Source organism: Mesoplodon densirostris, chromosome 16 (genome assembly GCF_025265405.1).
Source record: "Mesoplodon densirostris isolate mMesDen1 chromosome 16, mMesDen1 primary haplotype, whole genome shotgun sequence".
Lineage (NCBI taxonomy): Eukaryota > Metazoa > Chordata > Mammalia > Artiodactyla > Ziphiidae > Mesoplodon > Mesoplodon densirostris.
Genome location: NC_082676.1, coordinates 70,435,683 through 70,456,919, shown reverse-complemented (window position 1 = coordinate 70,456,919; position 21,237 = coordinate 70,435,683).

The following is a 21,237-nucleotide window of genomic DNA, read 5'->3' as shown; positions in this document are numbered from 1 at the left end:
CGGGGCACGAACCCGTGTCCCCTGCATCGGCAGGCGGACTCCCAACCACTGCGCCACCAGGGAAGCCCTGGGTTCATTTTTTATGCAGCTGGGCAGCAAGCCTTTCCTTGAAGGGGAGCTGGGTGGTGGATCTCTGCTCTCCACCACATCTCTGCAGGTTGAAGTCTCTAAAGTTATGGTAGGGATTTATGGCCCTTTGACCTTTTCTCTTTCTGAATAATGTGCCAGAGAAAATCAATCAGGGACCTTGAATCAAAGACAAAGACTGCAGTGTTCTCAGTGTTGCGGGGTTGGCCTGGCTGCTTTGTTTATAAACAATGGAAACAGATCTGAGTAACTCAGCAAACAGGGAGGTGCTGGAAGGCCATGGGACCACTCCTGGGGCCCAAAGGGGAAACCAGAGCGCCCAGTCTTGGGAAGGACGGGGACCCAGACATCCAGGGAGCGGGGAGGTAAGCACCGTGAGCAGCATCCTCACGCATCCTGGGGGACGGTGGCTCCATGAAGTTCTCTGTCTTTTCGCTTGGTTCAAGAATCAAATTCCCAGGAGAAAGGGTCTGACTGGCCAAGTGTGGGTCACACGCCCACGCCCTGGAATGGTCAGGACACACGGACTTACGTTCCTACCAGGACTACAAGGACGGGGTGGGTGACACTACTCCGTTCTAACCCCAATTCAGCCCTGAGTGTGTGCCAGACACATAGACTCAGTCACTTAACACTCAGCAGGAGGCAGTGTGTTATTATCTTTATTTTATAGATGAGGAAACTCCAGCTCAGAGAGGGTAAGCGGCTTACCCAAGGCCACTCAGCTGGGAAGTGGTATCGCCAGGGCTCAAACACAGAAGCTTCATCTCCTGGACTCAGAATTCCTCATTCACAGCCTCTGTATAGGCCTTGTAGCTATAACACTGCTCATCGCCACAGTTTCCCAAGATAAATCAAGCGGGTACTTACCGCAGAAAGAGGAATAGGTGCTGGGTCAAGAAAAGGTGCCACCGTAGACCCTAACTGCCCAGTGAGGGAGAGGAGGAGGTTTGGAGCCAAGGTCTACGACTTAGGGCGGAGCCAGGACAGGCCCCGTCCTGAAGATGTGTGTTTATTTCACGTAGATTTCCTGAGTAATTCCTCACAAAGGGATGCCTACTCACCTTAGGGCCATAGGCATGAGAACTGTAGATGGGTTGGTGTCCGTGGCTGCCTGGGACCCCTGGCCTGACTCCTGCACACAGCTGGACTCAACCAGATACCCACGCGTGCTGCTCTGCCTGTATCTCTTTGTCCGCTAGATTTGCACATCCTCAGCAGTTCAACTGCTTTTCCTCCAATGGCCTTGAAAACCACTTACAGGTAAATTCCTCCTTCAGTAGACATTAAAAGCATGTCTGGCATGCAATTCAGTGAGACGACACATAACACATGCTTGATGCTCGATAGAGGGGGTGTCTCACCCCCTCAATTTATAAAGTGATTTCACCGAGAAGGGTCCTTCCAGTAGAACTTGCTGCTTTAAGCTAAGCCTGTGCCACTCAGCTTAATTACAATGGGATTCAAGAATTCGTTCTAATCCAAATGAAAGAGAATTTTGTTAAAAAAAATGATAATCTCGACTCTCTGTGTGCTGGTGGCACCCCTAACTCTGCATGCCCACCTGCCTGTCCTTGTGCCAAAAGGACCAGACTTGGGAGATCCTGAGAAGAGGTCCTCATCTGAATGGGTGTGAAGACAATTATGAGTGATTTTCTGATATTCCATAGAGGGATCTTTTTATCAAAGACCAATGAAAACACTTTTTAAATACCTTTTTAATTTAATAAGAGGCAAATGTGAAAACATTTTAAGTATATATAGAAATTCCCCCATCCCCCATTTTTCTTTTTCCTTCTTAAAATTTTGGGGCACCTGACAAATGCTTTGTGATCCCGCACAGAGACTCTGCCTTCCAAGCCAGGCCAGTGAGACACATCTGTGAATCTTCCTGCAAAGGTGGTGCCTCTGGGTTCCCAGTCTTGCCTGCTCAACCCCTGTAAATCATCTACTCATGGAATTATGGGATTTTGTAACCAAAATATGCCACAGTGATCTCAAAAATGTCAGTCGGGCCCTTTTCTGTGGACAGGATAAGGCGTTGGACCACATTCTGATCCACCTTCCACATAGGTACGAGTGTTTTTGTTCGGATCCTTTGTTTTATGAACTGAAAACTAAAATCTGAAGGTGTGAAGGGAGATGCTCGTTCTAGATGTGCTTGTCCTGGATCTGAAAGTGGTGTATGTCAGGAACTAAGGCAGTTCTGGGGCTGTGTGCTTTTCCCCCAAGATCAAACCAACAACCATGCTTTGTCAAGCTCTGCTCTCCCACGGTCCACACTGCCTGCACCCCTCCACGCTCCCCTGTTGGATAAGTACCTGTGATCCCTACATCCTACAGAGATTTACCTTACTTAGCACCTGTTGCCCACCCTGCTTGCTTCCACACCCACTTATTCTGCCTTATGTCTTGTTCCCTAGAGGGCGACTCGGAAATCAAGACGTGTGCAGGTGATTGATTACGAACATGTTCCTGAGGGATCCTGGGGCGTGGGGGGATGAAGGATGGGGACAGGACAAAATCCCTGGGATGCTGCTCAGGCAGTCATGCAAAGGGCACTGTGATCCTGTGAGTTATCATAAAAAGTATATATAATTGATCTTGGCCTTGTTTCTGGCACAGATCTCCTAAAACCCTGGGAATTTCCTAAATGATGAAAGGGATACAGGTGTCTTCTGTTATGTTAATGAGGTGATTTTTGGACCCCATCTAAGGATGGGGCTGGAACTTTCATCCCTACCCCTGGCCTCTGGGGAGGGGAGAGCAGCTGGAGATTGAGTTCAAAGGAAAATGGCCAATGATTGAATGCATTAGACCTTTGTAATGAAGCCTCCAAAAACCCCCCAAAGTTCTGGGTTGATGATCATGTGGCAATTTGGAGAGAGGGGTGTCCTGGGAGAGAGCACGGAAGCTCCGCACCCTTTCCCCACACCTTGCCTTGTGCATCTCCTCCATCTGGCTGTTTCTGAGTTGTATCCTTTTCTAATAAACAGGTCATCTAGTAAGTAAAATGTTTCTCTGAGTTCTGTGAACCACTCTAGCAAATTAACAGAACCCGCGGAGACATCGTTGGCACCTCCAATACACCGCCAGTTGGTGGAAGCACAGGTGACCACCTGGACTTGTGACTGGCATCTGAAGTGGTGGGTGTGGGCAGTCGTGTAGCACCGAGCCCCTAACCCCTGAGATCTGACCCCGTCTCCAGGTAGACAGTGTCAGAATTGAGTTTGATGGTAGGACACCCAGCTGGTGTCAGAGAATTACTTGGTGGTGGATACTGCCCATCTGCCCAACACACACACACACACACACACACACACACACACACACTGGAATTGGGTGCAAAATCTTGGGTCCATTTCTAGACACTCCCCAAAGCAGGGTCCAGTAGCCAGAGGGCAGTTGTCTGAGAAAGAGACAAGGGTGAAAGCTCTTGTTAGGAAAAGCACATCAAAGCCAGGAACCCCGCCTTCCCCCCAAAATGGTGAAAAGTCATCTGAGGGGACCTGGGAGAAGCACCTGTGTTGCCACCACCCATTCTCAACGGAGAGAGAGAAGCTTGTGTGAGGATGGGTGGGTGAGTGGCAGGGTCTCTAAAGTGGGAAGTCTTCAGGAAAAGTGTGAGGTGCAAGGGCTCTCCAACTCTTTGGGTGTCTTCCAGATAGCCCCATACTTACTGGCAAAGTCTCAGTCTCTACCAATCAGATACTTAGCCTGGGTCGTGGAAAATCTTAATCCTGGGAATTGGGCCCATGCTGCAGTTCAGCGGTGCATGCGGCACTTTCAGGCTTACTCTTCAAGGGACCCGTTGTGTCACCTCCAGGCGGGGAGGGCACCATTCAGTAGGGTCCAGTGTGTTCCCGAACAGCTGCACAACCCAGATGCAGAACTCACTCTTCAGTGACTGGCAATACCTCACTGCTCTTTTGAGCACTCCTCTGACACCTGCAGCCCTGCAGAGCGTATCTCCAAACCCCCAAAGCCTCACCTGCAGGGTGGTCTGAGTTATAAGAAACCACAAACAGTAGCCTGATGTACAATTGCATTGCTGTTTGAAATGGCATCTTCCTCTTCTGCCCCAGGTCATGAAGACTTTCTCACAGCCCTGGTTGCCTGTTCCAAACACCCTGCATTTCTTATGAGTGTCTGGCTCCAACAAACCCCCTCCTGGCACTAATTCTTGTTACAGCAAGTCTCTTTGGTTACAGGGAACAGAGGTTCACTTGAGTGACTTAGGAATAAGGGAACTTACTGTAATTTATTATAATGTAAAGTTGAACTTGCCATGATACTGAAAGCTGCCAGGACTTCTTGAACTCTCTTGGAATCCCCGCTCTTTTTTATTATCTCTCCTCTGTTTTTCTCTCGTTGGTTGCTTCTGCTTGTTTATTTTCTCTATATTTTTCTCAGTCTCACTGGTTTCTGCCTATTCACACTTTCTGCTCTCTTATGACTTCAGGTTGAATTGGAACATCATGACTGTAAATTTTCTGTTTCCACTGGTGTCTGGCAAATCCTTGCCATTCTTTTACAGAGATGAGCAGAGGTTTGAAAAGTGCTTGCATATTAAGGCTTGTCTTTTTTTGTTGCTCTTGGAACTCTTTGACCACCCTGACATGAGTTAGCCTCCTGGAGAGGCATGTGGAAGATAACCAAGGTGCCTTTGTAATGGCCTGCCAACCTATGTCATGGGAGCGAGGCCATCCCCTATCACCCAGAACAGCTGAGCCCCAGCTGACTACAGTCATAAGAGTGAGCCCAGGTGGGAGTAGCCAGAGAACCACACGGCTGAGCTCAGCTCAGAGGACCAACCCACAGAACCATGAGCTGATACGTGATTGCTGTCTTAAGCCACTAAGATTTGGAGTTACTTGTTATGCTGCAGGAGCAAACTGATACACCAGGCAAGTCAATGGATCAAGCCTAGTGTCAGTGGATATAATCCTATTACAGGAAGGGGAAACACGTGGTGAAGCTTGTGTCTTGGTTTTTTAATAGTCCCATCACCCTGCACAATATTGGCATCTAGTGTGTGTGATCAAATATTGGCAAGTAAGTGTATGGCACAATGAAAAAAGGACATTCTCTGCCCTCAAGCTGCTTATTGTCTACATAAGGAGATAAGGCACACATTCAAATAATGATCTCAGGAAGCTGAGAATCAATGGTGCCATGGAAATTCTGCAGGAGACTCATTTGCCCTCCGACTTCTCTTCAAAGGCTACTCCCTTGGCTTGAGATAAACAGGGGGACACCCAACTCTTTCTCGACTGTGGGAGTGCAGGACTCAAAGCAGCAACTACTCTTCAAAATTCCTCTCCTTCCTTCTTCAGTAGCCTCCAACCCTTTTATTCTACTTCTGTGGGTGAACAATTAAGAGTCACATAACCAGCGTCAACCACCTAACCTACATCATGGTCTTGCAACTCACTTAGAATGAGCCTCAATTGTCTTGAGCTGAGACCCACCTGAATATCTTGTGACCCCATGTTAAAGTTGAGGAGCCAGTGGCAGAGAAAGATGAAGTATCTTCTTAAAAGTAAGTGGTAGGGGCTTCCCTGATGGCGCAGTGGTTGAGACTCCGCCTGCTGATGCAGGGGACACGGGTTCGTGCCCCAGTCCAGGAAGATCCCACATGCCGTGGAGTGGCTGGGCCTGTGAACCATGGCCGCTGAGCCTGTGCGTCTGGAGCCTGTGCTCTGCAACGGGAGAGGCCACAGCAGTGAGAGGCCCACGTACCACAAAAAAAAAAAAAAAAAAAAAAAAAAAAAATAGTAAGTGGTAGAAGTGGAATCCAATCAGGAAAGTCTGGCGTCAGATCCCAGACTCTAAATTCCTCTACTGAACCATCTCAGACACGTTTGCAGGAAAAGGACAAGTCTGGGAATAAACTCACCAAGATATTAAATAGATTTTTTGGGGGGGGGGCAGTTCGCGGGCCTCTCACTGTTGTGGCCTCTCCCGTTGTGGAGCACAGGCTCCGGACGCGCAGGCCCAGCGGCCACAGCTCCCGGGCCCAGCCGCTCTGCGGCATGTGGGATCTTCCCGGACCGGGGCACAAACCCGTGTCCCCTGCATCAGCAGGCGGACTCTCAACCACTGTGCCACCAGGGAAGCCCCAAGTGGAATTTTTTTATCCTACTTTTGAACACACACACATACGCGTGTACATACACACACACAGATCTTTATATGAGTATAAAACATTCTGGAAATGATTAAAAATAAAGAGTACAAGTCAATATCTTCTTTTTTTTTTCCTTTTTTATTTTTATTATTATTTTTTTTTATTTTACAAATTTAATCAGTTATACATATACATATGTTCCCATATCCCCTCCCTTTTGCGTCTCCCTCCCACCCTCCCTATCCCACCCCTCCAGGCAGTCACAAAGAACCGAGCTGATCTCCCTGTGCTATGCGGCTGCTTCCCACTAGCTATCTACCTTACGTTTGGTAGTGTATATATGTCCATGCCGCTCTTTCACTTTGTCACAGCTTACCCTTCCCCCTCCCCATATCCTCAAGTCCATGCTCTAGTAGATCTGTGTCTTTATTCCTGCAAGTCAATATCTTCTAACTTCCCATCTTTCACAAAAGAATTACAAATTCAAGTTAGGAAATACACCTGCATTCAAAATTCAATTGTTACATTACACTCTGATTCAGTGCCAAGTCTCAGAATAATCTGGTAGATTTTTTTCTCCCAGTAGATGTTATAAACCTTTGTCCCCACTTAAAAAACCACTTCCAAAACAGAAGCAGCAGAAAAACATCCAGCTTTATCATTTAAGGATATTTAGAAAGCTGAACCAGAGAGAAATCTCAGATTGACTTTCTTAAGAGTTTGATATTATCTGATATTACCCTTGAGGTTTGCAGAGCAATGTCATCTACCTTAAGAGCAAAAGGGAGTTTTATACTTATTCTTTTGATGAGGATTTTGATGGTAAAATAGACAAATTCTGAAAACTCACATCAAACGAGTTTTCCATTCCTCAAAACCAACAGGCATGCCTTCTATTCCCTCATCGCATCTCGACAATTACCTGCTTTAGACCCTGCTGAGTATCAGCTAAGGTTTGCCAAAATATTTGATCCACAGAGGGGTTGGAGAGGACCTTACTGGCTAATGCTCCCTGCTCTAGCTGTGAATGCTCTGTGAAATGGACATAGAAATAAGATATCGAACCTATGGTTCTTTGCATCAAGGAAAAGCAGAATGCATTCCACAAAGAATGAAATGTCTCTGGTTTCTAGGAATGGAAATCTAGGGACGCTGGAGGGAAGAGGTTCTAGAAACCTGGTCAGAAAAATGAGATAAATCCCTGGGAATGAAAAAGTAAAAAATATAAATACAACAAAAGCTGGGGAACAGCGAGGAGTGTCTCATGCCAAGCTGGTGGTGGCGAATCTTCCTAAGAGGATGTTCCGTCCAAAGGGCGTTTCTTGTCCCTGTGGTCCTTGGTGTCGTCATGGTCAAAGCTCCTCTTCAGGGAGCTGACCTCAGCAGAGCTTCTAAACCGCCTGGACAGATTTCGTTCAGCCAGGTGACCTACCCACCCAAGACCACGCAGCTAGTTGGCGACTCAGCAGAGCACGCAGTGAAGTCAAAGGGACTTTCCTTCCACGTTCCTTTTGTCACCTTCTGCTCTCAATGTCCTTCCACGAGTGGCCCTAAGTCAGTTCCTGGTGAGGAACTGGATTTCTCTTACAAATGGTGTTTGACTGTCAATTCTGAGGGTTTAACAAGGCACCTTCTTTAGTTATGTTTTCAAAAACGCTTTTTCTTAGCCAAGGAAAACCTACCTAAAGAGTCCACAGCACTGTATCGATCTGATGAATTTGTCCAAAATGAAGGCTGCCATGCGACCAGCTTCCAGGTCAAGAAGTAAAACACGACCACCCTCTTGTGCGCCCTCCCAGTCATCAGTCCCTGCCCAGGGGAGCCACTATCCTGGTTTCTGACCCCAGAGACAGCTTTCCTGTTCCTGACCTTTCAGTGGACACATACAGTGCGTGTTCTTTTCTGCTGGCCATCCCTCTCTCCACACCTGATCTGTGGTTCACCCCGGACATAAGTTGTGCTGAGTCTCCTGCTGTTGAATATGCCTCCATCTGTCTACTTTCCAGTTGATGGATGTGTAGGTGAGTTCCAGTTAGGGGTTATTACGGAATAGTACCGCTATTACAAACAGTCTGGGGCACGATACGCTTCTGAAAGGAAGGTCCTAAATGTTCAGATCTTGGCTGGTGTGAAATCAAGGCCCCTGGGAGACTGGGCTTGTAGTGGTCAAAGATGTAATTTCTGAGCCCAACTGACTTGGTTTGACTCCTGGATGTGTTGTCTGCTGTCCAAGTGATACTGGACATTTCACTTACCCATCCTGTGCCTCAGTCTCCACGTTTGTAATAGGGAATAATAAGAGCTGCTCATAGGGTTTTCGTGAGGACTGGGTGAGTCAGTGCCAGAGAAGGCTGGACACATCCCAGGCACCCGCTGAGAGTTTTCTAATGAGTTTTCAGTTATCCTGATGTTGCCAACTTGACCTCTCATCCACCAATGTGGGATGGTCCTGGGTAGAAAGTGATGTGAAGTAAGGGGATTGGAAAGGACCACAGTAGCACGTGTGTCAGAACTCGGCCGGGCACCACGAGTGCTTGCACGTGGGCGCCAGCTTGTGGAAGTCATCCAAGCTCCCAGCTTGCTGCCTTCCTGGGGGCGCATCTGGGGTCCAGCATCCTCCCCTCCACTGCCTGCTGCTGCTGCTGCTTGGGACCCTTCTAATGTTCTCCTAATTCCTTACCCACTGGGGAGGCTTCCACCCTGCCTAGAATACAGATTCTTTCCGGCATGACGCCATTAGCAGAAAGCAAGCCAGACCTGTAATAACTGACTGATTAAACCAGCCCAGCTGCTTCCATCGGGGGTCATAACACAGACCAAAAAACAAGGCAGCCGTTTTCTAAAATATAGTTTTATTTGAATAAGACCAGTCCACATGGGATTAATTAAATACATCCATAGTGAGTGAGTGGATGCATGTTGGTGGATTTGCTTGTCCGCCTTTCCTATCACGGCTCTGGACGGTTTAACTTCTATTGCTTTTGTCTGCATGAGATTAAGAAGGAAGAGGTTGCACGGGGTTATTAAAAGAAAAAAGAGCATGCCTAGTGACCTAATTCCCTTCTGCATCTTTATCATGTACCGGGATGTACAAATCCCCATATGGGACAACAATGCAAATGAGTTTTACTGGAGAATAAAACATTTGAGACAAAAAAGAAACATGAGTTTGTCATACAATATCACCACAACTCATAACGCTCAGACTTTAAAAAAATGACATTCTATTATGGAGTTTTATTTCCTGTCCCAGTGGGCGGCCAACCATGTATAGCGATTCAGAATTCAAATACTGTACGAGGATATACAGTAACTACGGTTCTCTGAGGATTTGAGCAAATGTCAGAAATCCAAGCCTGAAGTGAAATTTATTAGTTGGTGCTGATACCTAACAATTTTACGTAGCCGTTGATAAGGCCATCTGGGAATCCCTTATGCCATTACGTGATTTAGGGGCCTCTACAGAAATTTCCTTGTCTGCTGCATTTCACGAAGCATCACATCCCTCGTCCTGCACTAGCAAACCAGGCGAAATCAACGGCTCTAGTTATCGAGTCTTTCCAACGGACGTGTTTTTCTTTAAATGCTTATTTCTATAAGACCCACAGATAGAGGGATTTCTCATGAAATCACTCAAACCCAGAACGAATACAATTTTTAAATTTCACAACAGGGCTGAAAAAGAATGGTTCTGTTTCAGACTTACTTTCCTCCCCAGCTCACGTTTCCTGTTCGATCCCTAGGTTTCTGCCAGAAAAAAGTTTTTCCTAGTGGATGGAAGTTTCTGGCTTCATCTGGACTAGGCTTAGCTCTTGAAAGCAGCAGGAAAAAAGGCTGAAGGAGGCCTGGGTGTCGGTGATCAGCGTTCTAGTTTGGACTGACCCCTGACAGGTGAATGCACTCGGGCCAGGGGCGAATCCATGCAGGCCTTCAAGCTCTCAGCATGCAATTAATGCCCGGACCAACTGAGCCATAACATCTCCTTCTGGGTCTAAAACAGGGTTTCTAACCTGAGGTCCACAGTTCCACCCCCGTGCTCTCGATTTCTCGTCTCCCTCTGGCTGTCATCCCCACCCCTCTTGCTTCCTTCAGAGAAATCATCCACTCTATCATGACTCTACAATTATCCCCACCCTATAACTGCCAAAGCGTTCCTCAACGCACCCCAGTCACGTCAAGTAAATGACAAAATGTGGGGCTTTTTTCTGCTCTACATGCCTTGCATATTTGTTGAACTCGGAAACGATCTCAGAACTTAGGAATAAGTTTGAAAAGTCGGTTCAACAACCTTTGGATTGGCAGGAGGGACAGAATAGGTCTGGAATGTAAAGCAGAGATCTCCGTTTTCAGGACGCAGGGTGGGCAGGGAGAGGGATCAGGAAGTGGGTGATTCCATGCCTCATGGACAGAAGCCCCCGAGGAAGGTTCTAATGCGGCCTGGGGGGCGTCCAGAGGTGGCTTCTTGTCCAAGCTAAGTCTTAAAGGACCAGTAGAAACCAATGAGACAAATGCAAGGAAGGACTGAGCAGGCGTGAGTAAAAGAGAAGATGCTTTCATGGAGATATAAGTAGGCAGGCACTTCTGGAGAGGAAATTACAAGGCCAAAACTGGTGGGAGAGGAAATAACAGTCATGGGGCTCTCTTAGGATGCCAGGGCCTTTATTCTGTTCTTAACCTTTATTCTTTATTCTGTTCTTGACCTTTATTCTGTTCTTAACAAGGCATGGGTTGGCTCAAGAGCTTTAAAGAGCAAAGGATGTGCAGGGTGGGATTTTCATTTCCACTAGGTTGCTGTATTCAGGTGAACAGGTAAAGAGCAGGTGTGTGAGGGGTTTGGAGGATGGAGACCAGGTCAGGAGCTAATGCAATAATAGCAGAAATGAGCCCCACAGGATTTGTGTAATAATCAAGGGCACACTGGCAGCCATAACAAATAACCCCCCAAACTTCAGTGGGCTTTGTACCAGGACAGCTTATTTCTTACTTATGTCACAGTTCAACAAGGTGTGTTCTGGTCAGTTGGAGGGCTTTCCAGGTCCTTTCCCTCCTGGAGCTCCACAGTCCTGAGGACCTCAGGGTCCTCTGCACCGAGGAAGAGGAAGCAAGGTAGGATGGAAGTGGCCCACCTGCTTCGTGGGAACCTTGGCCTGGAAGAGACTCGTCACTTCTGTTTCCACAGTTGAGAGCGGGTCACATGGCCCCCTGAGATGCAGGGATGGGCTGTGGTCGTGACTGTGCTGCTGTCTATCAGGGCTGGAAAGTATGCAGTCTTAGAGGACAGTTAGGTGTCCCTGAGACAAAGGGACGGGGAGGCGTGGTGACGAGACACATGGAGGAGTTGCCTCATCAGGATTTGGGGAGCATTTCTGTTTGGCTGAAAGTAGCACATAAATGGGGAAGGATACGACATCTTCTTTTCTGACCTAGACAGTGAAATGATACCCATGGCGAATTGAAATATAAAAGGAGGAACTATGGTTTTTGTTGGGGAGAGAGGGTGCATTTTGCTGGGTGTCTGTCTTAGGACAGGTTTGCTGGAAATGGACCTTGAGAAGAGGATTCCTGTGCACTTGGCTCATTAAGGTTGGGCTCCCAGGGGCGAGGGGAGGAAGAGGCAGGACAGTGAAGGGAGAAGGTAAGCAGGGGCGAGACTCCAGGTCAGGTCCCAGCCTCAGCCTGGTCCCGCCTACGGCTCTCTGGGTGTGGAGGCAACGTTCTAGCAGCCGGGTGTGGGCAGGCAGAGTCAGCACCACACAGAAACTGTAGAAGGAGAACCCAGAATTAATACAAGGGCTCCAAGGGCGTCTGGGCAGAGCAGCAAATAATGTCTGCTACAAAGTCCCCGTGGGATGTCCAGTAGGAAACGTGAGCAGACGATGGGATGCTTGAGGCCGGAGCCTGATGATTCAGGACCTGGGACGCAGACCCAAGACTCTGCACGCAGGTGGAGGTTAAAGCCGCTTCTCAGAGGAGACTGTCATGGGCCAGAATGTGCGAGATGAGAAGGTGAAAGGGCTAGACGTCTGGGGAGCACCAGTGCTTGAGAGTTGGGAGAGAGATGAGACAATGAGCATAATCAAGAATGAGTATCCAAAGAAGGAGAAGAACCAGGAAAATGGGAGCCTCCTGTCTAAGAGGCGTTTCAGAAAGACAAGGACCAAAATGAAATCTGGACATCAGGAACCTGTTCCCTGTTTTGGCAAGAGCAGATTTCCTTTCATTCTGCCAAACATCTCCTGTTCCTTTATTTAAAAATTTTTTTTTTAATTTTTGGTTCTGATGAACCTGGGGCATGACAGGAATAAAGATGCAGATGTAGAGAATGGACTTGAGGACATGGGGAGGGGGAGGGTAAGCTGAGACAAAATAAGAGAGTGGCATGGACATATACACACTACCAAATGTAAATTAGATAGCTAGTGGGAAGCAGCCACATAGCACAGGGAGATCAGCTCCGGTGCTTTGTGACCACCTAGAGGGGTGGGATAGGGAGGGTGGGAGGGAAATGCAAGAAGGAGGGGATATGGGGGTATATGTATACACAGAGCTGATTCACTTTGTTATACAGCAGAAACTAACACAACACTGTAAAGCAATTATACTCCAATAAAGATGTTAAATAAAAAAATAATAAAATAAAATGTTAAATTTTTTTTATAACTTTGTATTTTATTTGGCAATGAATACCAACTTTGTTGTGACTTTGTAGGAAAATACCCTAAGGAAAGGGTTAAATAAATATTTTGGCTTATTATTAATACCCAAAGGAGCTCACTCTCTCGCACACCTAAGATATTTTATCATCCCGCAAGATAAGGGCTCCTCATTTCAATTAGTGGAAAGCTCGCCATTAACTGACTAATTAATGCTATTCCCTTACATCTATTTTCTAATTACAGTCACCACTGAGACTTTTTTACCCAAGTGGCCAGTGATGCTGTGGATTTATTTTAAATTTAGTTTGACAATAACAAACACCTAATTAATGTTTATAAATATAATACAATCCCTCCCGACGAGTTGTGGGTATTGCATACACTAGCAACTGGTTTATTAAAACATTAATTGCAGTTGGATTTGTTTTGGGATTCACGCATAATCCATTTAATACATAGCGGGACTAACTCATTTTGAAGGGATTATGAATGAAATCCTCCACAAAGTCTATCGTTTAATTCACAATGTAGTCAAGGAAGGGGAAAGTTTGCCTTCAGAAAATTCTGTGGCTCTTCTGGGATCTTCAGTGTGGTCCTCCCGCCCTCCCTCCCTTCCCTCCTTTCTTCCTTCCTTCTTTTCTTCCTTCCTCCACTCAGTATTTATCAAGCATCTATTGTGTACATAACTCTGGGAAGGTAGCCAGAATGTGTTCATGCCGTGTACAGATGAAAACTGCAAAACTCAATCAAACTTACGCTCCTGGCTGCATTGGAAATTGGCACCCCCATTTTGGAAAAGTGAAAGCATTTCTTAAAGCCAAATACATGCTTACCTTATGACAGCAATTCTACTGCCAGGTACACACAGAAACGTGCCCACATGTTCACCCACAAGACACTTATTAGAATGTTGGTTGCAGCACTATTTGTAATACCACTAAAGTGGAAATTACCTGAATACCCACCACCAGTAGAATGGGTAAATAAATTATAGCATATTCCCATAAAGGAATAGTGTATGGTGTTGCAACGAGAAGGAACAATCCACAAAGCTCAGAAACAAACAAAACCAGTGCATGATGCTAGAATTCAGAAGAGCAGCTATCCTTGGGGTGGCGAGTAAATGGAGTTTTTGGGGTCTGGTAATGTTGTCTCGATCTGGCTTCTGGTTATGTAAGTGCGCTCAGTTTGTGAAAATTCATTGATTGATTATGATGGATGCATTTTTACACGTGTTATATATATATATTTAAATTGATTAATTAATTAATTTCTGGCTGCTTTCGGTCTCTGTAGCTGCGCGCCGGCTTTCTTTAGTTGCGGCGAGCAGGGGCTACTCTTCATTGCGGTGCTCGGGCTTCTCATTGCGGTGGCTTCTCTTGTTGCAGAGCACGGGCTCTAGGTACGTGGGCTTCAGTAGTTGTGGCACGCGGGCTCAGTAGTTGTGGTGCATGGGCTTAGTTGCTCTGCGGCACGTGGGATCTTCCTGGACCAGGGATTGAACCCGTGTCCCCTGCATTGGCAGGTGGATTCTTAACCACTGAGCCACCAAGGAAGTCCCACACGTGTTACATTTTAGTAAAATTTGCAAAACAAATGAAACGCAACACATTAGCTAGAGACTAGCCTTTGTTTTTGTGTGTTTGTGCTTATCCTAAAATAAGTGGCTACGTGGTATTTTAAGTCTGATTATTCATTCATTCCACAAGCATTGATGGAGTACTTAATTAATTTGTAATGCTGGTGGGGGGGATGTGTGAAGATACAAAAGCACATCAATCATGGTCTCTGTCCCCAAGGTCTTTACAAGGTATTGGAGGAGAGAATCATGTCATCAACTATAACCACACAATGTGGTGAATGCTAAGGTCACAGTGGAAGGGCATTTAGTTTAAGCTGGGTGGGTGGAGGTGAGATGGCTAGGACAGGAGTAGAGGATGTTTCTGCCTGAGTCTCTCAGCATCCCCTTGCTCTGTTTAGGCAGCAGCCCTGAGTTTTACCTGTGGACCAATCCATCACCCATTGGTTCAGATGAAGCCCAAGCCCCAGGCTCCAGGGCCAGAGCATATGACCCAGGCCAAAGGCAATGGAATATTCCTTCCTCTGGCTACACTGATTGGTTCAGAGATGAGCATGTAACCTAAGCTGGTTTGATGCTAGCAAATTGCAGGAATTGTTTAAGAGCTGCTGGAAAAAAAATATCTTTGTTCTCCCTTGAAACTGAGAAGAGGGTAGGTTAGAGCAGCAGCAGCCACCTGCCATTATTTGGAGCCTGAGAATGAAGTCAGTACATGGAGATGAACAGGGCTGAATCCAGAGGCCAAGAGAAATTATGTTCTGGTGACATCAAGTGAGCCTTGATCAAGCTGAGCCTGAAGCCTGCATACTCCAGGACTTTGCACTTTAATGAGTCATAATTTCTCTTCCGTTCAAGCCCATTATTGTAGTCTTGTGTGTGTGTGTGTGTGTTTGTGTGTGTATGTGTGTGTGTGTGTGTGTGTTTTAATGTGTAACTGAAAGGGATTTAACTGATACTGAGAGTTTCCAGTAGGAGGTAATGTTCAAGCTGAACTTAGAAGGTAAGAGGAGTTAGAATGATGAAAGCAGAAGCAGTACCCCCCCCCAAATGTTACACTATGCCAGGAGGAAAGGGAAAAAACCAAGAAATTTGATACGGTTGTGGGCTTGATCAGAGAAAAGCATTAGGAGCTCCACTCTGAGGCTGGAACACGTAGCCTGTGGCTCATGCAGCCCTGCTCTGAGCCCCGGGCGTCACCTTTCCTGTGCATGTGACAGCCTCCTCTGACAAGCACCGGCCTCTCTGGCTGTGGGAGCAGCACTGCTCTCACACGGGGATGGAGTTCACACTCCAAGGAGCAGCCCTTCACCCAGGATGATGGCTGTTAGTGAATAAACACCTCTCAAGTCAGACCACTCCCAGTCAAATTCTACCACCTCCCAGAGGCCCCAACGGACTGATCCCAGGTGCCCAAACAGGAACTGCTCATCCGTGCATCTGGCGCTGAATCCTTTAGCCAGCGATCTCTGTACAGGTGCACCGCCTCCTAATGCCGGGGCTTCCAACAACACTTAGGCACTATTGCTCCCGATTCTGGGCTCGGGCATGTGTGGACTCAACTGGTGGTTCTGCAGCCGCAAGCACCAGCTGCTGGGGAGTTAGAGACGCTTTGGAGGAAATGATCTGGGCCCTCAGACACACTCGTGGAGGAGCAAATGGAAAGCTACTGATGCATTTATGTGTTCAGCTCCTTCCTGCTGTCTTCAGAGGAGAGATTCTGCAAGCACATGCTGGTGTTTCTGGAGAAAGAACCATGGGTAGGACTGAAAAGAGAAAAGGCACTGCAGTGCTACAACTAGTGTCCAAGAAGTAGAGAAATACATAACAAGAAGAGAAACTCTTTTGTCATATGTCTTACGTACAGCCCAGATTTTGAAATTTCAACCAGTTATTGCCTTATGTCAGGAAGGCACCCTATTAGAGAAGATAGAGGGTGATCTGATATGTAGTTTCACATGGGTTTCCTCTAATATAATGAGTCTATAAGCTATTATCCCCTATTTATTGATAAGGGAATTCAGGCTCAGAGAGAAGGCATGACAGCCAAGATGTGAGGAGTAACAAGTACTGGTCCCCTCGGGTTCTATCCAGTCCTGAAGGTGCACTATAATTTCCCAGAGCTTGGAATTTCCTGGTACAGCGAGAAGACATGTGGCCTGTTCAGGAGTGGCCGACTTCACAGGTGTGATGGTGATGATGGAGGTCAGTGCTGGCCTGCCCCCTCCAGTGCTGAGTCCTCCTCTCAGCTGGGGTCCCCAGTCTCCATTTCAGCCCAGCTATCTCACCCAGTCCTGGTTCTGCCTGTGCTCTCACAACACAGATTGACTGATCTTCATGCCCTGTGTTACCTCCATCTCCTCTAAAATGAAAATTTGCTTATTTTCTAAAGGAGATTTGGAACAAAGAGTTTCAATTTGTAGATATGAAAACAGAAAACCTGAATTAATCTGGTCCTCCTCCCACCTCCAAGAGGAGAAGGAACTCCCTTCCTCCAAGTTTTTGACTTTAGTCTAATTCTATGTCCCACCTTCCACCGTATTATAGAAACTAGAAGTATAAAGACTAGACTCCCTTGCCTTTCCCGGCTCCCTTGCAGCTAGGATCCTAGACTCAGGTATTACCAGTCAAATGTGTTCATGCAGAATTTGGAGGATGGAAGGGAAGTAGTGGCCACCTTTCTGCACAGGTGGTGGCTGACCAGAAGCCTCTGATTGGCCTCTGTGGTTGCAGTGATGGGTCTAAGGGGGCCGTCCTGGTGGCACTTGTGAGGGTAGAGCCAACATAGTTTCCTGACATGGTGGTGCAGCAGCAGCCCTTGACTCCTGTGCCTCCAGCTCCTCCCGAGATTTTGTAGGCACCAAAGTCCCTTTATTAAATGTATTTTTACTTAAAGTACCTGGAGTGTTGTCCAGCACAGAAAGTGGCCTAGGGAAAGAATGGGGTGGTCATGGAATAGCAGATTCACAGTCTGTGTCTGGGTGTTCTTCAGCTACCCATGAATTAGTGAGCTTTCTGGTATACCTTCCCTTACCTCCCTCAACCCCAGGCTCAGCCCTACCCCTCTCAGCACTTCTAGGAATATCTGTTTACCAGTCCTCCTACTGGCCCTCGGTCCTGGTTGCTGTTTCTGTATAACAAACCACGCCCAAACTTGGTGTCATGACATAATTTTATTATGCCCACAATCAAGGCATCGTGGGTATGCCCTGTCTCTGCTCCACGATGTCTGGAGTTCTACCTGCAAAGACATAATGGCCAAGGGTGACCTCACAACTGGGGGGCTGGGAATCATCTAGAGGCCTCATTGCTCACAGGTTTGGGAGTTGATGCGAGGTTGGAATGTCAGCTGGGATTTTTGATCAAAGCACCTACAGGGGCTACCCCACAGAGTCAGGGCTTCCTCACAGCTCAGCCATGCAGGGCTCCCAAAGTGAATTCCCAAGAGAAACAGGGGAAGCTGCTTGGCCTTTTCTGAGCCTGGAAGTCATACATCGCCACTTCCACTGTATTCTTTAGATTGAATCAGTCACAAGCTGGCCCTGAATCAAGGGAAGGGAACATCTCAGGGTGGGAGGCACTTCAAAGAATAAATAGACATAATGTAAAATCCCTCGACCCTCTCTTCACAAGGTATTTTAGTAATTGTTTAATGGTGGTGTGGATATATTCAGACACTGAGGTTTTATTAGGATAATGACATCCTTGGATCTACATCTGTTTCCCACTCAAACCAACAAATTTCAAGTTAGAAAGGAAGATAAGCACCTCTAGAAGTAAGAAGAAAAATACACCTGCTTAGTATTATAATCTTTGAAGAGTTTTCTACCAAAAAAAAGAAAAATGGCTTTAATAATGTATTGCCAAAAATGGTACTTTTAAGTAAAAAGAATTAATACACAAAAGTAAACACCCTTCAAGGAAGAGGAGAAAAGGGAACCCTGATACACTGTTGGTGGGAATATAAATTGGTGCAACCACTGTGGAAAACAGTATGGAGGTTTCTCAAAAAACTAAAAATAGAACTACTGTATGACCCAGAAATTCCACTCCTGGGAATATACCTGAAAAAAATGAAAACACTAATTTGAAAAGGTACACGCACCCCAATGTTCATAGCAACATTATTACAATTGCCAAGATATGGAAGCAACCTCAGTGCCCATTGACAGATGAATGAATAAAGAAGATGTGGCATATATATATATATATATATATATATATATATATATATATATATATATATATATATATACACACACAATGGAATATTACTCAGCCATAAATAGAATGAAATTTTGCCATTTGCAGCAATATGGATGGACTTGGAGGGCATTATGCTAAGTGAAATAAGTCAGAGAAAGACAAATACTATATGATATCATTTATTTGTGGAATCTAAAAAACACAGCAAACTAGTGAATATAACAAAAGAGGAACAAACTCACAAATACAGAGAACAAACTAGTGGTTACCAGTGGGGAGAGGGCAGAGGGGAGTGGGTTACAGGTGTACAATGCAGTGATTCACAATTTTTAAAGGTTATACTCCACTATAGTTATTATAAGATATTGGTTCTATTCCTTGTGTTGTACAATAGATCCTTGTAGCTTATTTTATACAAACTAGCTTGTACTTCTTAATCAGCTGATTTCTCAGATAACAACAATCTGGAAGGGTCCCCAGCGGTCTGTGGAAGCACAGCAGCCACTTGTGACAGCTGAGGGAGACCTTGGGGCCACTTCAACCTGGATTAAGGTCCTAATGCCGTCATTGGCTGACTGAGTGACCCTGGGCAGGTAGTTTAAACTCTCATAGACTCAGTTCCCTCATCTGTGAAATGGGATCCCACTGCTGGCTCCGTGGGGGTGGTGTGAGGGTGTGGCCGACTCTTGGTGCTCTGATCCTTTCACCTTAGCCTGTTCCTGTGTCTTTCTGTCTGAGGGCATTGTCTGGCCCAGCTAAGATGCAGACCTACAGTGCTAAAGGTCTGATCTCCACCCTCCCAGTTGCAAGAATCCTCAAACAGGGGACACAAGAAGGATACTAGTTGGTGAATAAATACTCTCAGTAGGACAGTAATAAGGTGTGTTCCCCACTGTGTCTCCAAGGGTCCTGATGAGATACCGAGTTCCCATTGCCCATGCATCCTGCTGCTCTCTTTTCCCTCCCTCCTTCCACACACCTTCACTCTGCTTCTGGGGACCACCTCCCAGGGAACCATGTTCACCCAGCGCTGTACTCGGGCTCCACTTTGAGATGGAGCGTCAAATGAAATGAGGGATGAACAGTATTCAGGAGACAGGGCAGGTGCCAATAGGTATATTATCTATAAAGGATGGCCAAAGTGAGAGACGTGGCAGAAATTTGCAAATTAGAAAGGAATTCAAAATCACCAGGATTGGTGAAGATGCAAAGTCGAGGCAAACTTCCCCAGATCGGGGGCTGAAATAAGTCACAACTCCAGAACTGTACTCAGAACTATAGTCCAGAACTATAGCCCGAGATGCACTCCAAGTTATCAGGAATTGCTTGTATTATGATCACTGTATTTTCTTTGAGAAAGAGGAGTTTGTGAAATCCATTTAGGAAAGAGTTCGCTCAAAAATGGTTCCATCTTTTTTTTTTTTTTTTTTTTTTTAAGTGGGCCCTTGAAACAGATGGTGAGCTCCTATTATTTTGGAAAATTCACCAGTGCGGATGGGCTCCTTTCTGGACAATGGCAGATAAATGAGCCGTGGTTGTTTCAGCACCTGTGCGATGTTTGTCTTGCCTCTGACGCAGCGTGGAAGCATTGTCAGTGAAGTGGGTTCCTCATTATCTTGGCTATTGTTCCCGGAATCAAAGCTATTATCAGTGCCCATGCTTCATCCTGCATAGCTCAGCCACAATAAGGGGAGAAGTGAGAAAATAGGTGATGGAGTGAATAACACATTCTCAGGACCACATTTCCTGCGAACCACCGCGTTCCCCAGCTGATTCTTTTTATTTTAATGTTTTCATTACCAAGGTAATACATGATCATCATACAACCGTGAACAATGAGAAATGTATCAGGTGACAGCCCCTCTCCCATTCTCCAGCCCCACTTCTGGGATGAACCACGATTTCATTGTGTGAAACAGCCAGAGAGCTGTACCTGGGCACACACGTGTATTTAAAAATGACACTCGAGCATCTTGTTTTGCCTTTTCCACTCTCTCATCTATCCCTGCACTCTTCCTGTCACCAACATTCTATTCTTTGGATGGTCTCACAGAATTCCATTATATGGATGTCTCATATATTATCCATTCCCCTTTCAGAGAGTTAGCCTGTACAAATATTTAAACAGTGGACATCTTTGTACATAACTGTGCATTTATGACACTATCTCTGCAAAAATGAATTGCTAGAATAGGAATGACCAGGTTCAAGGGCATGCACGTTTTTACCTTTGGCTTAAATATTTTCAAACTGCCCTCCAAATCAAGCCAAAAAATATATTTCATTGTTGTTTCAATTTGCATTTCTTTTAGAATTACTTGGTTAAGCTTTTCCCCTCCCACATTTATTGGTGGTTTGTATTTCTCTATGAACTATGTGGAAATAAACAAAAACTAGCTGAATGAGAACAAGTAAAGCCTATTTATTCAGAGCTTTCAATAGCAAGGGAGTTGGCCACCATTATTTGCGCTTGTCAGAGACTTGAAGGCAGGTAGGGGGTTGGGAAAACATTACAGTGAAGAAAAGAGCCAGCTTCAGTTCAGGTGTGCCCGGACCAGGGCTGCTGGGCTGGGGAAGCAGGA